Here is a 13892-nt window from a genome sequence, read left to right on the forward strand (position 1 = left end):
GGAAGTCATCATCTGTTACTTCCCAGTCAGGTGCTAAGGCGGCTCAGCTCATCCAAGCAATGCTGGCCCTCCAAGTTCTCAGCTCCTGGAGCGCACACATTTTGAAGGCAGGCAGTCCCACGGATATACAACACGCTTCAGCTTCCAGGCATGTTCTTCCAAAACACCAGGTGGCAAACGTGGTCCTGTTCAAATACATGAAGCTCGATCTGGAGCAGCAATTCTAGTTTCTAGAACTAGCTCCTACTAGAGTCTACGAATTGCAAACCAGGTATTTTGTTTGGTGTGTGTGAGTGTCAGCCCAAGAGGGAACAGTGACAAGGTTTTTAACAGGTGACAATACAGAAAGAAACTAGAATCCTATCAAGGCCAATTGCTGAAACTCTGCTTCAGTTTGACATATCCTCCCAGGTGCTCCAGGTTTATCCTGGGAGGATAAACACAAAGAACTAGAGACAGGGTTTTTCAGAAGCATTCGGATCAAGTCTTACTCAAAATGAGGGGAAGCTTTGTTTCCATCCAGCAGGCTGTATCATCATTTTAAGGCCCTCTTTGGTTTCTCATAACATTAAAAAAAGGTCTTGCAACAACGCCTCGTACTACTCTGTTTTCCACATATGCTCTCTGCCCAGGAGTAAAAACCAAAGAGGAGGTTTAGGGAAAATCAACCTAGGCATTTTTAAAACTAAGGGAAGCTAAAACTCTGAACATAATCTTTTTTTTTTTTATTTTCTTTTTTAATAAGACTTCCTTGAGTACAGTTAAAAACAGGAAAGAAAAATTAGATGACTTAACATCAATATTGATCTAGACGTAAGCTACATTAAAACAATTATGCTGACAACACTACCAGTGGGATTTTCAAAACCCCTCAGTTTTGGCACAAGTCCGGACCTATGAAAGGAACTTCTTCATTTATTAGTCTGACAGTAGACTTAGAGCAAAGCTGAGTAACATCCTAGATTACACTGTGAGAGTGCATAGTTAGACTCGAACACAATCAAATTAAGCCCTCCCTAGTCTCCTCTTGGATGCTTGCATTCCATTATGACAGGCTTTTGCAACAGAGATTTGTAGCCTCGTTAGTCAGACATCCTTTCTGGCAGACCCCTAGGTAAAAACAGTTTATCTAAGAAAGCATGTGCTTTTCAGAGTTATTTCTAGTGTCAAGCCAAGGACTTCTGTAGGACTTTTTATCAACTTCAGTGTCTTGCTGGCCTATTACTCTGTATGCAGCAATTATCCAGTGATATTCCTGATATTTTAGCTATTATCAATATTTTAGCAGTCTGAAGATTTACTTAAAAAAATAGAGGAGGAATTGAAGGGACTAGAGCAAGCTATAAAAATATTACCATTATTTTTCTCAAAATAATGCTGGATGGCTATTTAGTATTTACAGGATTCTCCAGAAAACATCAGTGTTTTCAAAGGAAGAATTGCTGATGTTGAAGAAAATATTTAAGCAGCCGGAAAAAGAACAGGACAAAGTTGGCATCCTTACCTTTCTGCAGTGATCTTCTCTTTGGAACATCTTGGTCTGCTACAGCTGCTTCTCAGCTTGCCACAATCATCTCTTGTTTATCTCCCTTCTTATGTCCTTCCCAGAAAACGCACGTACTATAAAAAGCACTGTCAACCTCACAACACCTCTTCATTGCTTTCACATTTGCCAGCTGCCTACATCTTCAGTCTGCCTCCTGTGCAGTGAAGGGCTGTAGTGGAGACGCTTCCTATGGATGCGCTATAAAAGTTGGCCTCCTGCAACGTAAAGGAGCTTGTCAGAGCACGGAAATTAAGCTGGGCAGTTCTAACTCTACAACAGATCTGGCTAGAGGACTGCAAGAAGGTAGTGTGCAGTGAGACAGGGTCAGGAAGTGGTGAGATGCAGTACATAAAGCACTGCTGTGCTTGTATGCTTCAGTTCACACAATTAGTCCATTGACTGAATTGGCAGAAGCTGAACATCACTGAAAGGATTAGTTGTGCTAACATGGCCTAAACTGAAATTACATCCCAATGGCTTAGATAAACACACAATTTCATTTCTATAAGCAGCATTGGATTCAGGTTTTGGGTGAAGAGCTCTTCAAACATTGACCTTAAAATATATGTGCATATATAGCTGTATTTGCTCAAACATACTGGGTCTCTCTTTAGGGGACTCTTTTTCCTGACTAGTTTTCTGGTTTGTAATCTTACCCATCAGTGAAGCATCTTAAGCACATTTTGGGACAATAAATTAATTGAGCTACTCTGTCCTTTGAACCAGCATTGTCATTACAAGAAATTCACACCATGGGTATTTCTACCTCCTTCAGGGAGATTTTACCATCACAGCTGGAGGCATCCTAACAACAAGCACTTATTTCTTGCCCTCTGTTGCGAGAGCTGTCTTATTAAGTTGGACTGGTGGCTTTGGAGACACTGCTTTACAGACTGCAATTGATACTTAAATATAGAGATGCTACTGTACTGTGCTATCTGATAGACGTGCTTGTGAAAGCAGTCTCCATCCGTGCCAGTGCCAAAAAAAGCAGCTGAAGTCAACACTGAAGGTGGTCACGGCTGCAGCATCTCAGCTGCGCAGACAGTACCAGCAAGCCAGGGATGGGAAAACTCCTCCTAACAACCATCCTGTTGATTTCGCCAGACCTACAGTCTCACACCAACTGAGCGAGCCTGAGGTGAAGTGGAGACAAAATGAAATGTCAGTTTTTTCCAGGAACTGACAAAAACACCTCTGTGTTTGACAGCAGTCAGCTGCATTGAGTAGTATTAGTCTGTTTGCAAAGAGGAGCTTTAATGAATACACAGGCGTTAGTCTGATAGCCAAGGAAAAGAACATGAATTCTAAAAAAGGCTCTGTTTGCCAAAACATCTTCAACCTCAGCTCAACCTGCTAGCCCAGCCAGAGGTCAGCCTGGCTCACAGAGGTGCTTTTCATGTGTGTCAGGGAGCCTGGCCCTGAAGACGACCTGAACGAAGCAGCAGGTTCTGTCCCCACTGCAAGCACCGTGAAAGCTGCTCTGTACAGTGGAAGGTGCTGCACCCAGCCACTGGGAGTGGCAAAAATTAGGAAAATTGGTCTGAAACTTTGGATGGCATGTACCCCCTACTCTTACTCACCAGCATCTGGATTTTTAATGGACTATGGAGGTACAGGAAATAAAAACATAAAAAAACAGCATGTTTCAAGCCTGAATTTTTGGCACTCAAAAGACCAAAGTGTGAATTCATGCAGAAGAGAGACTCAAAATAATATAAACTTTATATCTTTATATAGGCTTCTCCCCTCTGAGCTCTGCACTCTCTTTACTCTTCATGTTGAGGACAGAAACAGATGGCAGAAGAACAGTCATATCTGCAGACAACAGTCTCTCAGCATGTATGGCATGGACAATGCCAAATAACCCCATGTTTTTACGTACTTTCTGCCACAGCTTCTCATCACAGGTTTAACTGAGACTAGCAATTGCCATTTTAGAAAACAAAACTTTTGTGTTTTTTTTTTTTTTAAATGGTGAATGGCAGAAGCTGCAATTAGTTTTCATGTAGGTGTTTGAAAGGTCCTCACTGAACAGCAGCACACGTCACGGTGAGATTTCACTAGAATCATATTAACCACCAAAATGAGCCGCAGGGAGAAGGAAACAGATGTTTCACCCAGACTAAGTGCCTTACAAAAAAATACTGCAGCCACTTGGCATTTGCCTTGAGCTTTCTAATTACAAGGACTGAGCATAGCACTGCAGACAAATTAATCTGCTTTAAATGTTAGAAACAAGATTGCCCCAATGCCACCATCCCAAGCAGGCAGAAACTCAAGCCACTCATCACCAGGGAACATGTCACAGGGTTTAAAATCTAGTCTCACCAGTGTCTAAGACGCACGAGGAGGGAATGCAAGAAGAAATGATTTCTCCTTAATGACAAATCATTTCTCACTACTGCTCAGTCCATGGCATCCGATCTATGTCGTCTGCCCAGGGATGACTTATACAAAATGCTGCATAAAAGGAAGAGCCCATCTGTTAAACTGACTGGATGCACCTTCACAGTCTTTCTTTATTGTCACCTGTTAAAAACTGTATCACTGCCCCCCCCCCCCCCCCCATGAGCTGACACTCACACATACGAAACAAACCACTTAAAATCCTAATATCTGGTTTGCAATTCACACAACACTTGAAAGAGGAATAAAGGATTGCTAAGAAATTGCATCCAGAATCAAAATGCTGACTAAAATTGTCAAAAGCTAAATGCTACCTGAAGACAGTAGCTAACTTAAAGGTAAAAAACCTTTATTTCTTAATCTGATTCCAGAGCTATTTTATAGAAAATCTTGCACACATTGCCACCTGTAATCTCCAAGAGAAAAGTGTCTAACTCCACCCACAGGAAGACAATTACACTGTTCCCCTCTATAATTAACAATTACAATCCAATCATCTTGCAAATCGGGTGCCACAACTCTTAGAAGCAGTCTTAAACAAACCAAGAAACCCTCAAAATGATGACTGGCAATGGAAACACTATGCTCTGCTCTTGTGAAGGAAACGAGTAGTAGCTGGGTTTACCTTCAAGATACACCTATATGCTCCTCACTCTAAAAGTTAAAAAAAAAAAAACAACAAACAATACTGAAATTATCACTTCTACATTCATTAGTACTCCAGCCCCTCAGGCTGCTATTTTGATCGTTTCCCTCTTATCAGGGTAAATCAGTAACTTTACCTAACCACACTGACTGCCAAGCCTCTCCAGTGGAGTTCGGAGGTCCATGTGTACTTGGTGCATTAGATCATCCACCTGGATGCAGTCTCCGTGTTTGTGCAGGTGATTCTTTCCCAAAGACAGTCCAGGACAGAAATCCAGAGGCACTCTGAAAGTCTTCTGCTCTTATAAGCAGTAAGCATGGTATAGTTTCAATATGAAATATAGTTTTTACAGTAATCATTAGTTCTAATGCAAAATCTCGGGAGTATTGGGGCCCGCCTGTCCTGCCTGTTTATTTCTGTAGATGTATCGACATGGATACAAACACAGGAGTGAAAGTACCCTAGCTTTCCACTCTTCCTTGTAAAGAAATGAATTTTAAAGCAAAAACAAAAAATAAAACAAACAACAAAAAAAAACCACAATGTAAGTGTTAAACCTCAATTTCTAACTACATTCCAAAAGAACCAATGTCTAAAATTATCTCCACAAACCAACACCATTTACTACAAAAGAGAACGGTTTTCCTTTAAGTAACTGCATCAATTCTCCTCCAGAAGCATTACCTGTTGAAGACCCGGCTGTTTTCCACAGAAGCAATTGCATGAGTCTGCATTAGGGAAGTGATTTTTGCGTGAGACACTCAGATTTTTACCACACCACACCACACACCCTTCCACAATACACCACCTCCCTCTGCTAAACGCAGTAGCTTGTAGTTACAGAAGCCCACACGTTCTCAGTACCACTGTTAGTTGGCTGTGCTACGGGACACCTCCAGAAGAACTGTGAGAACGAGTCAGAAACCCACCTTTTCCTCAGAAATCCCCAAATTTTGCCCAGTTTGTACCACAAGGCTCTCCAGGCACGCATAACATTTTACTCGTGTTTGTTTGCAACAGAGCAAGACAGGCAAAATGCTCTGCTCAGTGCTAGAAAACATAGCAGTCTGCTTCCTCTTACAAAGTAACCACAAATGCCAAAAATCCTTTGGAAACCAATGTGTTTGCAAAACTTCTCTGGAAGTTTCCACCACTCTGTTTAAACCCCAGAGGGCAATGTGACAGAAGCATCATCCCCTGTCAAGCTCCAAAGAGAAACTGCAGAGAACAGATGACAAGCATGCATTGCTGCTTCAGAGATGCTGTGACTCATGCAGACACCGACTCCATGCTGCACAGAAAAGAAAAAGGCTTTTCCCTAAGTAACCATTTCTCCCTAGCATGCTCTGACCTGCAGAGGTTTAGGAAGTCAGATGCTCCAAAAGTGTTTTCAATTTTCTTAAAATGGAGATGGCAAATCTGCATTTGAGCTGGCCTGAAGATATGCTTGGTCTTTGGAGAGTAAATTAAACTCTTACAATTGCCAGTCCTAAAAATTAATTGCTGGGCTGGACAGCTGAGATGTGCAGCTTTGCTGGAAGACTGGCATCTGCTGACCATGACCTTCAATTTCATTTCATTTTGGTAAGTGCCATCTCAGTTTTGTAGATGTGAGAAAGGGCAGTTGACCCCAAAGACAGCAGGCTGCAACAGCCCTGTACTACACTGCAGGTAGCTGCATGCTTCCCAAGAACAGAGCCTTTCTGCAGGAAACTAGCTCACAGAACAAGGACAACCTGCAGCCAGAGAACAGCTAAAGTTTACTGCGCTAAATTTACTTCATTTAAAGATCTAATTCAATAACTGCTTTGCATTTAGAGGGCTTCCAGAAAGACTAAACTCAGTTTAAGCATAACACTAAGATATAACAGCTTCTGAATTGGCTTAGAGTCAGCATAAGATGCACGGAAAAAAAAAAAAAAACCAACAAAAAAAACACTTTTAATATGCTGTCATTAAAACAAGCAATAGACTAGATTTTGCTCATCCATTTAAGTCTGGACATGAAAAATGCTGTTCCTTCACATGTAATGTTTATACACATGCACTCAGTGATTGACACTGATGAAATCTGGAGCCCAGTGTATGTGCACAGACCTGCGATGTACATCACAAACCGGTGAAGGATTTAGCATGCTTCTAACTAAGCATGAGCTTTTTCTCCATTGATAAAAATGCATGAACTTGTGTTACTCTCACGGTTTTGGCTGGGATGGGGTTTATTTTCTTCACATAGGCTTGTGTGATGCTGTGTTTCAGATTTTTGATGAAAATAGTGGTGATAACACACTGATGTTTTTAACCATTGCAGTTACCAAGGGCTTTTCTACTACTCAGGCTGCCCTGCCAGCGAGGAGGCTGGGGGTGTACCTGAAGCTGGGAGGGGACACAGCCAGGACAGCTGGCCCTGGCTGGCCAAAGAGAGATTCCACATCATACGGCTCATCAACAAAAGCTGGGGTAAAGGAGGAGGAAGGGGGGGACACTGGAAATGATGGCATTCGTCTTGCTAAGAAACCATTACATGTGGAAATTGTCTTCATCTCAACTCATGAATTCTTGCACCTTTACCTTTCTGATTTCTCCCACCTGAGTGCAGAATGAGAAGCAGCGTGTGTTTTGCAATTTTATCTTTAGTCAGGGTTATATAAGCACGCCCACATTCATCTGCCACCAGACTAGCCGTTCAGCTGGAGCTGCCAAGCGCAATGGAATTCCACCGCTCCGAGAGGAGCTGTTAAGTAATAAAGTACAGCAACAATGACTTAGATCCCTATCTTATAAAAGTCCTTGAAAGATAGCAAGGCTATTTTATGGGGCCTGAACAATCCAGTCTGACCTGGAGATCCTCTCCTGCCCTCCCTGTCAGAAACCACCCGTGCAGAAGATAGTTAGTACCACGCTAAATGGTGGACTTGAACTTCGTTAGCTCCAGCAGAGATGGCAATGGAGGAGGTTTCCTCCCTTCTGAGTGTGGTACATGGGGGACAGAAGAGAGCCATCTGTGTCCCACAAGCCTACTGCTGTATTTTCATGGTCCTGCAGAGCCCTCTCCCTGTTCTTCAAATGAGGTTTCCTAGGTAGGTTGTATCAAGGCAGCACTTTAGATAAAATACTGAAAAGTAAAGGGTGCAAGAGAAAAAACGTCTTGCGATGTTACCTAGGCTGAACAAAACCTATCAAGACAAGAACTAACACTGCTCTGCAGGACTACTCTTCAGCTGTGGTTTCCATTCCAAAGGAAGCCAGGAAATAACTGCAACCTGGTTTGGTATTGAGACTGATTAGCAAAGCTCTACACACACCGCTAAAACATGCAGCATTAACAGCTATCAAAATTCCTGTACCAGCCCCCAGGCTCTGCTTTTCTCTATCAGTCTGGTCAGCACTGACCTGCAGGAAGGGACCAGTCCCCTGAGTCAGCCCCCTGTTTCCTTCCTCCTCCAGGTTAGCACTGACTATAAAATCAACACACGCTACAGAGTCCCACTTAGCTCACCACTGCTGTTCTGATACGTGGTTTTGGTCAAACACCTAGCATTTCCTTGATATATCAGAAAAGAGGCCTCTGCTAATTCTTTGAAAAGCCTGAGCTTTCTTAGTTACTTCAATTGAAAAAATCTCCTAGAGGAAGTTTCCAAATATCTTTTCAATTTTTTGAGACACGCAACGTTTAAATCTCAGCCAATCCACCTTCACCACTAAGCTAGCCAATTCTTTATTAAAGGAATTTAAAAATATAAATTACAGCAAAGTTTCTGCAGAAGAGGTTGTGGCAGAAGGAAAAAGGAAGGCTTTTTACATTTAATACTGTACTATCTACTTGGTCATGAAATTCTTTTTCCAAAAAAGAATTGAAAACAACTGAAGACAATCAAAAATAATAATAATAAAAAAATCCTTGAAAACATAGCTAACTGCAAGTTTTTACTTAGATCAATTGATTTCATGAGAATAAGGACATGTATCCATGTACGATACGCTATCACTTACGTGAATCTATTTTGAAATAAAATATTTCAATAGGTTTAAACAGCCTATTTTGTTTTAACTTAACCAATTGGTGCTTCACCTTTCCACTTCATATCACGTTTTGTGGGTTTCTTTGAAAATGCCAGAACTCCAATACACCCACAAAACCAAAGTTTTGGTAAAATGGCTGTAAGAAGAAATATGTTTTTAATTCTCTGGAAAAAAAAAGTCATCACATTTCCGTATCTTTCAGTTAAGCAATCCAAGCCCCATTTTCAAGTGATAATGGACACCTGTTCACACTTACCTCGGTTTCTAAGATTTCAGCTCTGATCCTCAAATTGTATCGAAAATGGGATCTAAGCTTTCAGGTTCTTTAACAACTACCCCAATGCAGAAAAGTAGCCTAATCTACTGATTTACAGCCACAAAGACAATGGAAGTTCTCATTAGTGATCAAGAAATTGTAGTTTCCTCACTGAATTCTTCTGGAATCTTGGACTGAAACTGTAGTTAAGTAGGAATATTTATCTGCAATTATTCCATAGCTGTCAATAGCTCTTGAAAACCAGCCCTTCAGCTAGAAATGTGTTAAATTTTAAGAGTTCACCCAAGAGGCATCCTCTTTCTTTAACCCAGAGCTGATTGATGACAAAAGTAAAGCCAGTTTTCCTTGCCAGCAAAAGCCAGATTTTTTTCTTTTTCCTTTCGTTACACAGGAGAAGTACACCCTGCAGTCAGGTCAGCATTTCCTGAAAGGTTCCAAAGAGCATCTCTCTTAAAACAACAGCTTCAGGCTTCAATCAGAAGCAAAGCACATTTCATGCAAACTTATGGAATAATACCCACAATGTGAACTTACAGTATAACGTTTTTTTCTCATTTTACCACAGTGGTATCTGGCTTGGTTTGATTTAACAAGTCATGTCTCAAAGTTGATGCAAACCCAACTTTTTCCCTTTTTTTTTTTTTTAAAAAAATGGGATTATCTTTTTAAAGTGAACGTTTTCCTGAAATAAAATGCATTTATAAAGGTTTTTAGAAAACAGAATAGAAACAAAGCATAATTATCTTAACCTACCAGAATATTTGAAGAAAAGAGATTTCCTTATTTGATGAAGCTTCTCGCTATTGAGTCTTTGTTTCTGTTCATATGGAAACCTGCCTGCAAACGATAGCATTATTTTTTATTTTAACAAAGATTGGCTAGAATATGTGCTGGCACAGCTACGCAAGCTAATTAAATAAGAAGGAAAAACACTGCTATGCCATTACAGATTTCTCCCTTCCCCTCCTTTTAGAAACACGTTTCTGTAGAATATAAAATCTTACCATTTTCAAAGAGGACCCACAGTTTAACTCAGAGAAAGATACTCCAGCCTCCAAGCCAGTGTCCTCTAGTCTGCCAGTTTTTTAACCCATGCAAAAGGAAATGCGTCTGTTTTCTGTAGTCTCTTAGAAGCGTACATTCTGTCCCATTTGCTTCTGCAAGGGGCTTTCTGTAACCGTGCAACATATTCACAGGTAGTGAATCACAGGTATACAGGCTTCAAGTCCTTGTTCTGATAACTGATTATTCCTATTAATTTCCTTGTTAAAAAGCACTAACACTCAGCTGAAGAGTAGATGTGAATAAATTTGCAATGATCTCACACATCAGAGATGGAAATCTTTTAACACTAGTTAAACACCTGAAGGATTTCAAACCGAGACCCGTATTTCTTTTATTGTTACACCTCCAGCAGCTTCTTTCTGAGTATTCTTCTATTAGCATGGAATCAGTTTGACAAGAGCTATTAGGAAGAGCTGTTGGGAAGTGAAACAACAAAATGTCTCACTACAACTATTTCAATGGTCCCTAAAAAAATAATTTTCTTCTATTGATGGGACAGCATCTCCTTTTCCTAGCTACAGTCGATTTAACAGGCAGAGTTTTCCAGTATCGGGATCTTAAGAACCAATGACAAGAGAGTTTAACACTTTCTTGCCTGAAAGAGAAAGGAAAGCAGGTGAACAGCAGCTGGCAACTGCTGGGGGGAAGGTGTTAGGTGGAAAACACCAGCTGAAAGATCCTATAGGAAAGAATAAAATCAGAGCAAATGGTGTCAACATGTGGACATGGAGCACATAAAACAAGCCACTCATATCTAGTTTAAGATAAAACTATAATAGAAAAATTTCTTAAGCTCTCAGTAAGAGCATGCACAGGGGATCGTGGTCATTTTGCTCCCTTTTTATGCACCCTTGAAAACCAACACAGCTTGAATTTGAATTGACAGCTTGACAAAAATACTTCACTTAAGCTGAAGAAGCTGAGGGAATTCCCTATGTTTTCGAAGAAAAACCTAGGTAAGAGCAGCCACTCAACAGAGCAGACCAGCCATCCATTCTTGTAATGGTCTGTATTGCCTCTCTCAGAGAATATCAAGTGCTTTGGAAGGCAGAAGAAAATCTTTCATAGAAGAGAAATAATTTTAACCTTTGTCTTTTTGATGACCGAATGATTCCCTAACAGTAAGCTTTTACTTTATAACAGACATGCACAAGAAACAATTATCCTATTAGGGAAACACTGCATTTCTTCATTGCTTCTCTGGATTTTTGACCCTGTTTTAATTCTTGTTCTAATCCTTACCATCGCGAAATGCTTCAAAGTTGGTATTCTTTTGTCTCCTCTCTTGTTAGAACAGCCACACACTTCCACAAGTTGTGTAAGTGCTACATGGTAAAGCTCTTTGAGAAGACAACCATTTCTACCAGCTACTCCTCTTGATTAGTACTTCTTCATACCTATGGATGGCTGGGGCAAACGCTCCCCTGGTCACCCGTTCAACACAATTATTTCACTGCAGAGCTATATGTAAGCAGCATCACACTAAGCCAACAAACCTAATTTATATAATTACAGGGTATTCATGACTGCAGAAGACCACAGCTTTAACAGAGGGAATGGGCCAGGAAGTGGGAAGCCTCCTGAGAATTTGGAAACACGGACTTGCCAGCAGCGTCCTACTGCTTATTCATTTTTCTCCTGACTCCAGCCACTCATCCTGGATGTCTCCCACAGCCTGTGCAGTGCGACAGTATGGTACATCTGCAGAAAGACCAACACACCCAAGCTGCACTCAGCTCCTACTGCTTTTGGGTTCTGAAGTAACAGCAGGCAAGTTCAACCCAGAGCTTGCATCTAGGAATACAAGAGCTGTCCTCATGGAACAACCGGGATGCAACTCGGAGCAGTGGCAGTAAAGTGACATGTTGCAGCCAATAGATGTAGTAAAATGAATGTTCAGAAAATTGCCCATTTAGGGGGGAAGGAAGGAAGGGAAAGAATAAAGAAAAACAGATGTTCTTGACCCCTCTGGTTTTATACACCTGTTTCTGCTTTATCCCAGATCTTCTACTTCAAAATGTACAATTGATGCTAAATATAAGAAATGCAAGAACCACCAGGCACCAGCTTGAGCTAACAAGCTGCTCGCTAGCTGAAGAGTCGTGCATATATCCGTTATTGCAGGTCTAAAAATAGCAATCCTTTGAGAAGTTGTTAGAACAGCAAAATGTGGCATATGGAATATAAAATAATCTGTGGATAACAGAAAAAATGGTACGAATCTATTGCAAACAGATGGTTAAATAAAGCTATCTCACCCCAACTTCGGGTAGCAAATATTGCCATCATTACCAGCGATGGCAGAGACAACTGCTCCATGTGGGGTCTGGGCACGCTCCCCCAGAAAGGCCCGGCTCACAGGCAGCGGGGTCTGCGCCAGGTGAAAGCTCTGCACATTTCTGGCGCTCTTTGAGCACTCCTTTCTACCCATTTTGCCTCTCTGCATGGGAAACCTCTCCAGAACAGAGATCTTCTTACTGTTCTGTACTTTGCACAGTGGAAGGCAGGTCCAGTTGGGTCCCCGGTGAACCTATTGCAACAGCAGGGCATCAAACACAAGTTATTGGCCCATTCTCTGTAACAGATCCACAGACACTTTCAAAAACCCCTACAAAACAGGCCTGGCTCATATTGAAACTACATTTTAATGCTGGCAATCAGCCCAGAAACCTTAGCTATGCTACAAACTATGACACCATCCCAGAAGGAAAAAAAAAAAAAAGAGAGAAAGAAAGTGACAAATACCTTAAAATTGGGACTCCTCCAGAATCTCATCAGACACTCACTCTTTACAATTAGGAGCCTAAAACAAAATTCTGTGCACATACTGCAGCTAAACAGGCAGGTTCCTCAGCTGTTGGCAGATCTGAAATTTCACATGAATCTGTCATACAGTGGCAAAGAGAAGGAATCTGAGCAGCAGATGAGAGGCAAATACCTTGGTTAGGATCTCTCAGCATCATTCTGCATTTCCTACTTTGAACAAGTTCATGCCCTCAAGAACACTATTTTGATGTGTGCACGTTTTCTGGGTGGAGGTTCGACTCACTACTCTCCTTGATTTCCAGGAGATGCCTCACGAAATTTACTGCTTTTGTATAGTCTTATAAATGAGTGGGAAGCTGAGGTTTAAGGAGTACAGCTACAGACCAAAAAAAAAAAAACCACACCAAAAAAAACAAAAAACAGGATGCACTTATAGGATAGCCCCTACCATATCCATTAGCACAGGGAAAAGAGGATTCACAGACAAGAGCAGCAGCTGAAAACCTCCCTCAGATGCTGAACTGCACATGCAGACCCCTTTAGATATAAAAAGAGACCCCCTTACACCCAGCCAGAGGGAGGCATAAGTCAAGGAAACTTACCATGATGGGTAGAAAGACTTGCTTTGAGGCAGCCTCCCTTTCCAGAGTAATTCAAGCTATGAGTCATTCCTGAGAACACACTCCGCTCATGCAACGGAGCATTTCTTAGAAGCACACTTCATTGTCTGCAAAGATGCAAACAAAGTTCTACCACGCTCATGCTCATAAGTACTGGCAAAACACAGCTCTATCTCAGCCCAAATCCACGCTTTGGAAGCATGCCACAGAAGGCAGGTTATGTTCATTAGAGAGGTCTGTTCTAAGGCTTAATCTATTTCAGTCTGCAAGTCAAGGAAAATCACAAAATTACCAGAAAATGCTTCCACCATACCTGTGGAAGACAACCCATCTTTTTCAGCTAAAAACTTTCAACACCAAAAACGCATAATCTTGAAGACCCTACCTTCCCTGTTTTCTGGGAATATAAACACCTGGTCAGCCTCAGCTAGGAAACACTGCATCCATCACTGGGAAAACTGAGAAGTCTTTCTAAAGCCTGTGACAGGGCAGGGCGTTTTTCACCTGCACAGCAATGATGTAATTAGATGATGTCTCTCA

At 41.4% G+C, this 13892-nt stretch overlaps 1 protein-coding gene across 11 annotated transcripts in view; it reads right to left on the bottom strand.

Moving 5' to 3' along the window:
- CSGALNACT1 (chondroitin sulfate N-acetylgalactosaminyltransferase 1) overlaps positions 1-13892 on the bottom strand; it is a 54031-nt gene that overhangs the window by 22039 nt on the left and 18100 nt on the right. For 6 of the 11 annotated variants that reach the window (XM_080590416.1, XM_080590420.1, XM_080590419.1 and 3 more), the window contains 2 exons: positions 9655-9738; positions 1505-1761 (listed from right to left, as the gene is read on the bottom strand). The gene's annotated coding sequence lies outside the window, so the exon portion shown is untranslated. Of the gene's footprint in view, positions 1-1504; positions 1762-9654; positions 9739-9905; positions 10073-13334; positions 13566-13892 lie in introns of those variants that run through there. The other 5 variants (XM_080590423.1, XM_080590418.1, XM_080590425.1 and 2 more) reach the window with 3 other exon arrangements.

The sequence above is a fragment of the Anser brachyrhynchus genome (assembly GCF_964034855.1).
Source record: "Anser brachyrhynchus genome assembly, chromosome: 4".
NCBI classification, from domain to species: domain Eukaryota; kingdom Metazoa; phylum Chordata; class Aves; order Anseriformes; family Anatidae; genus Anser; species Anser brachyrhynchus.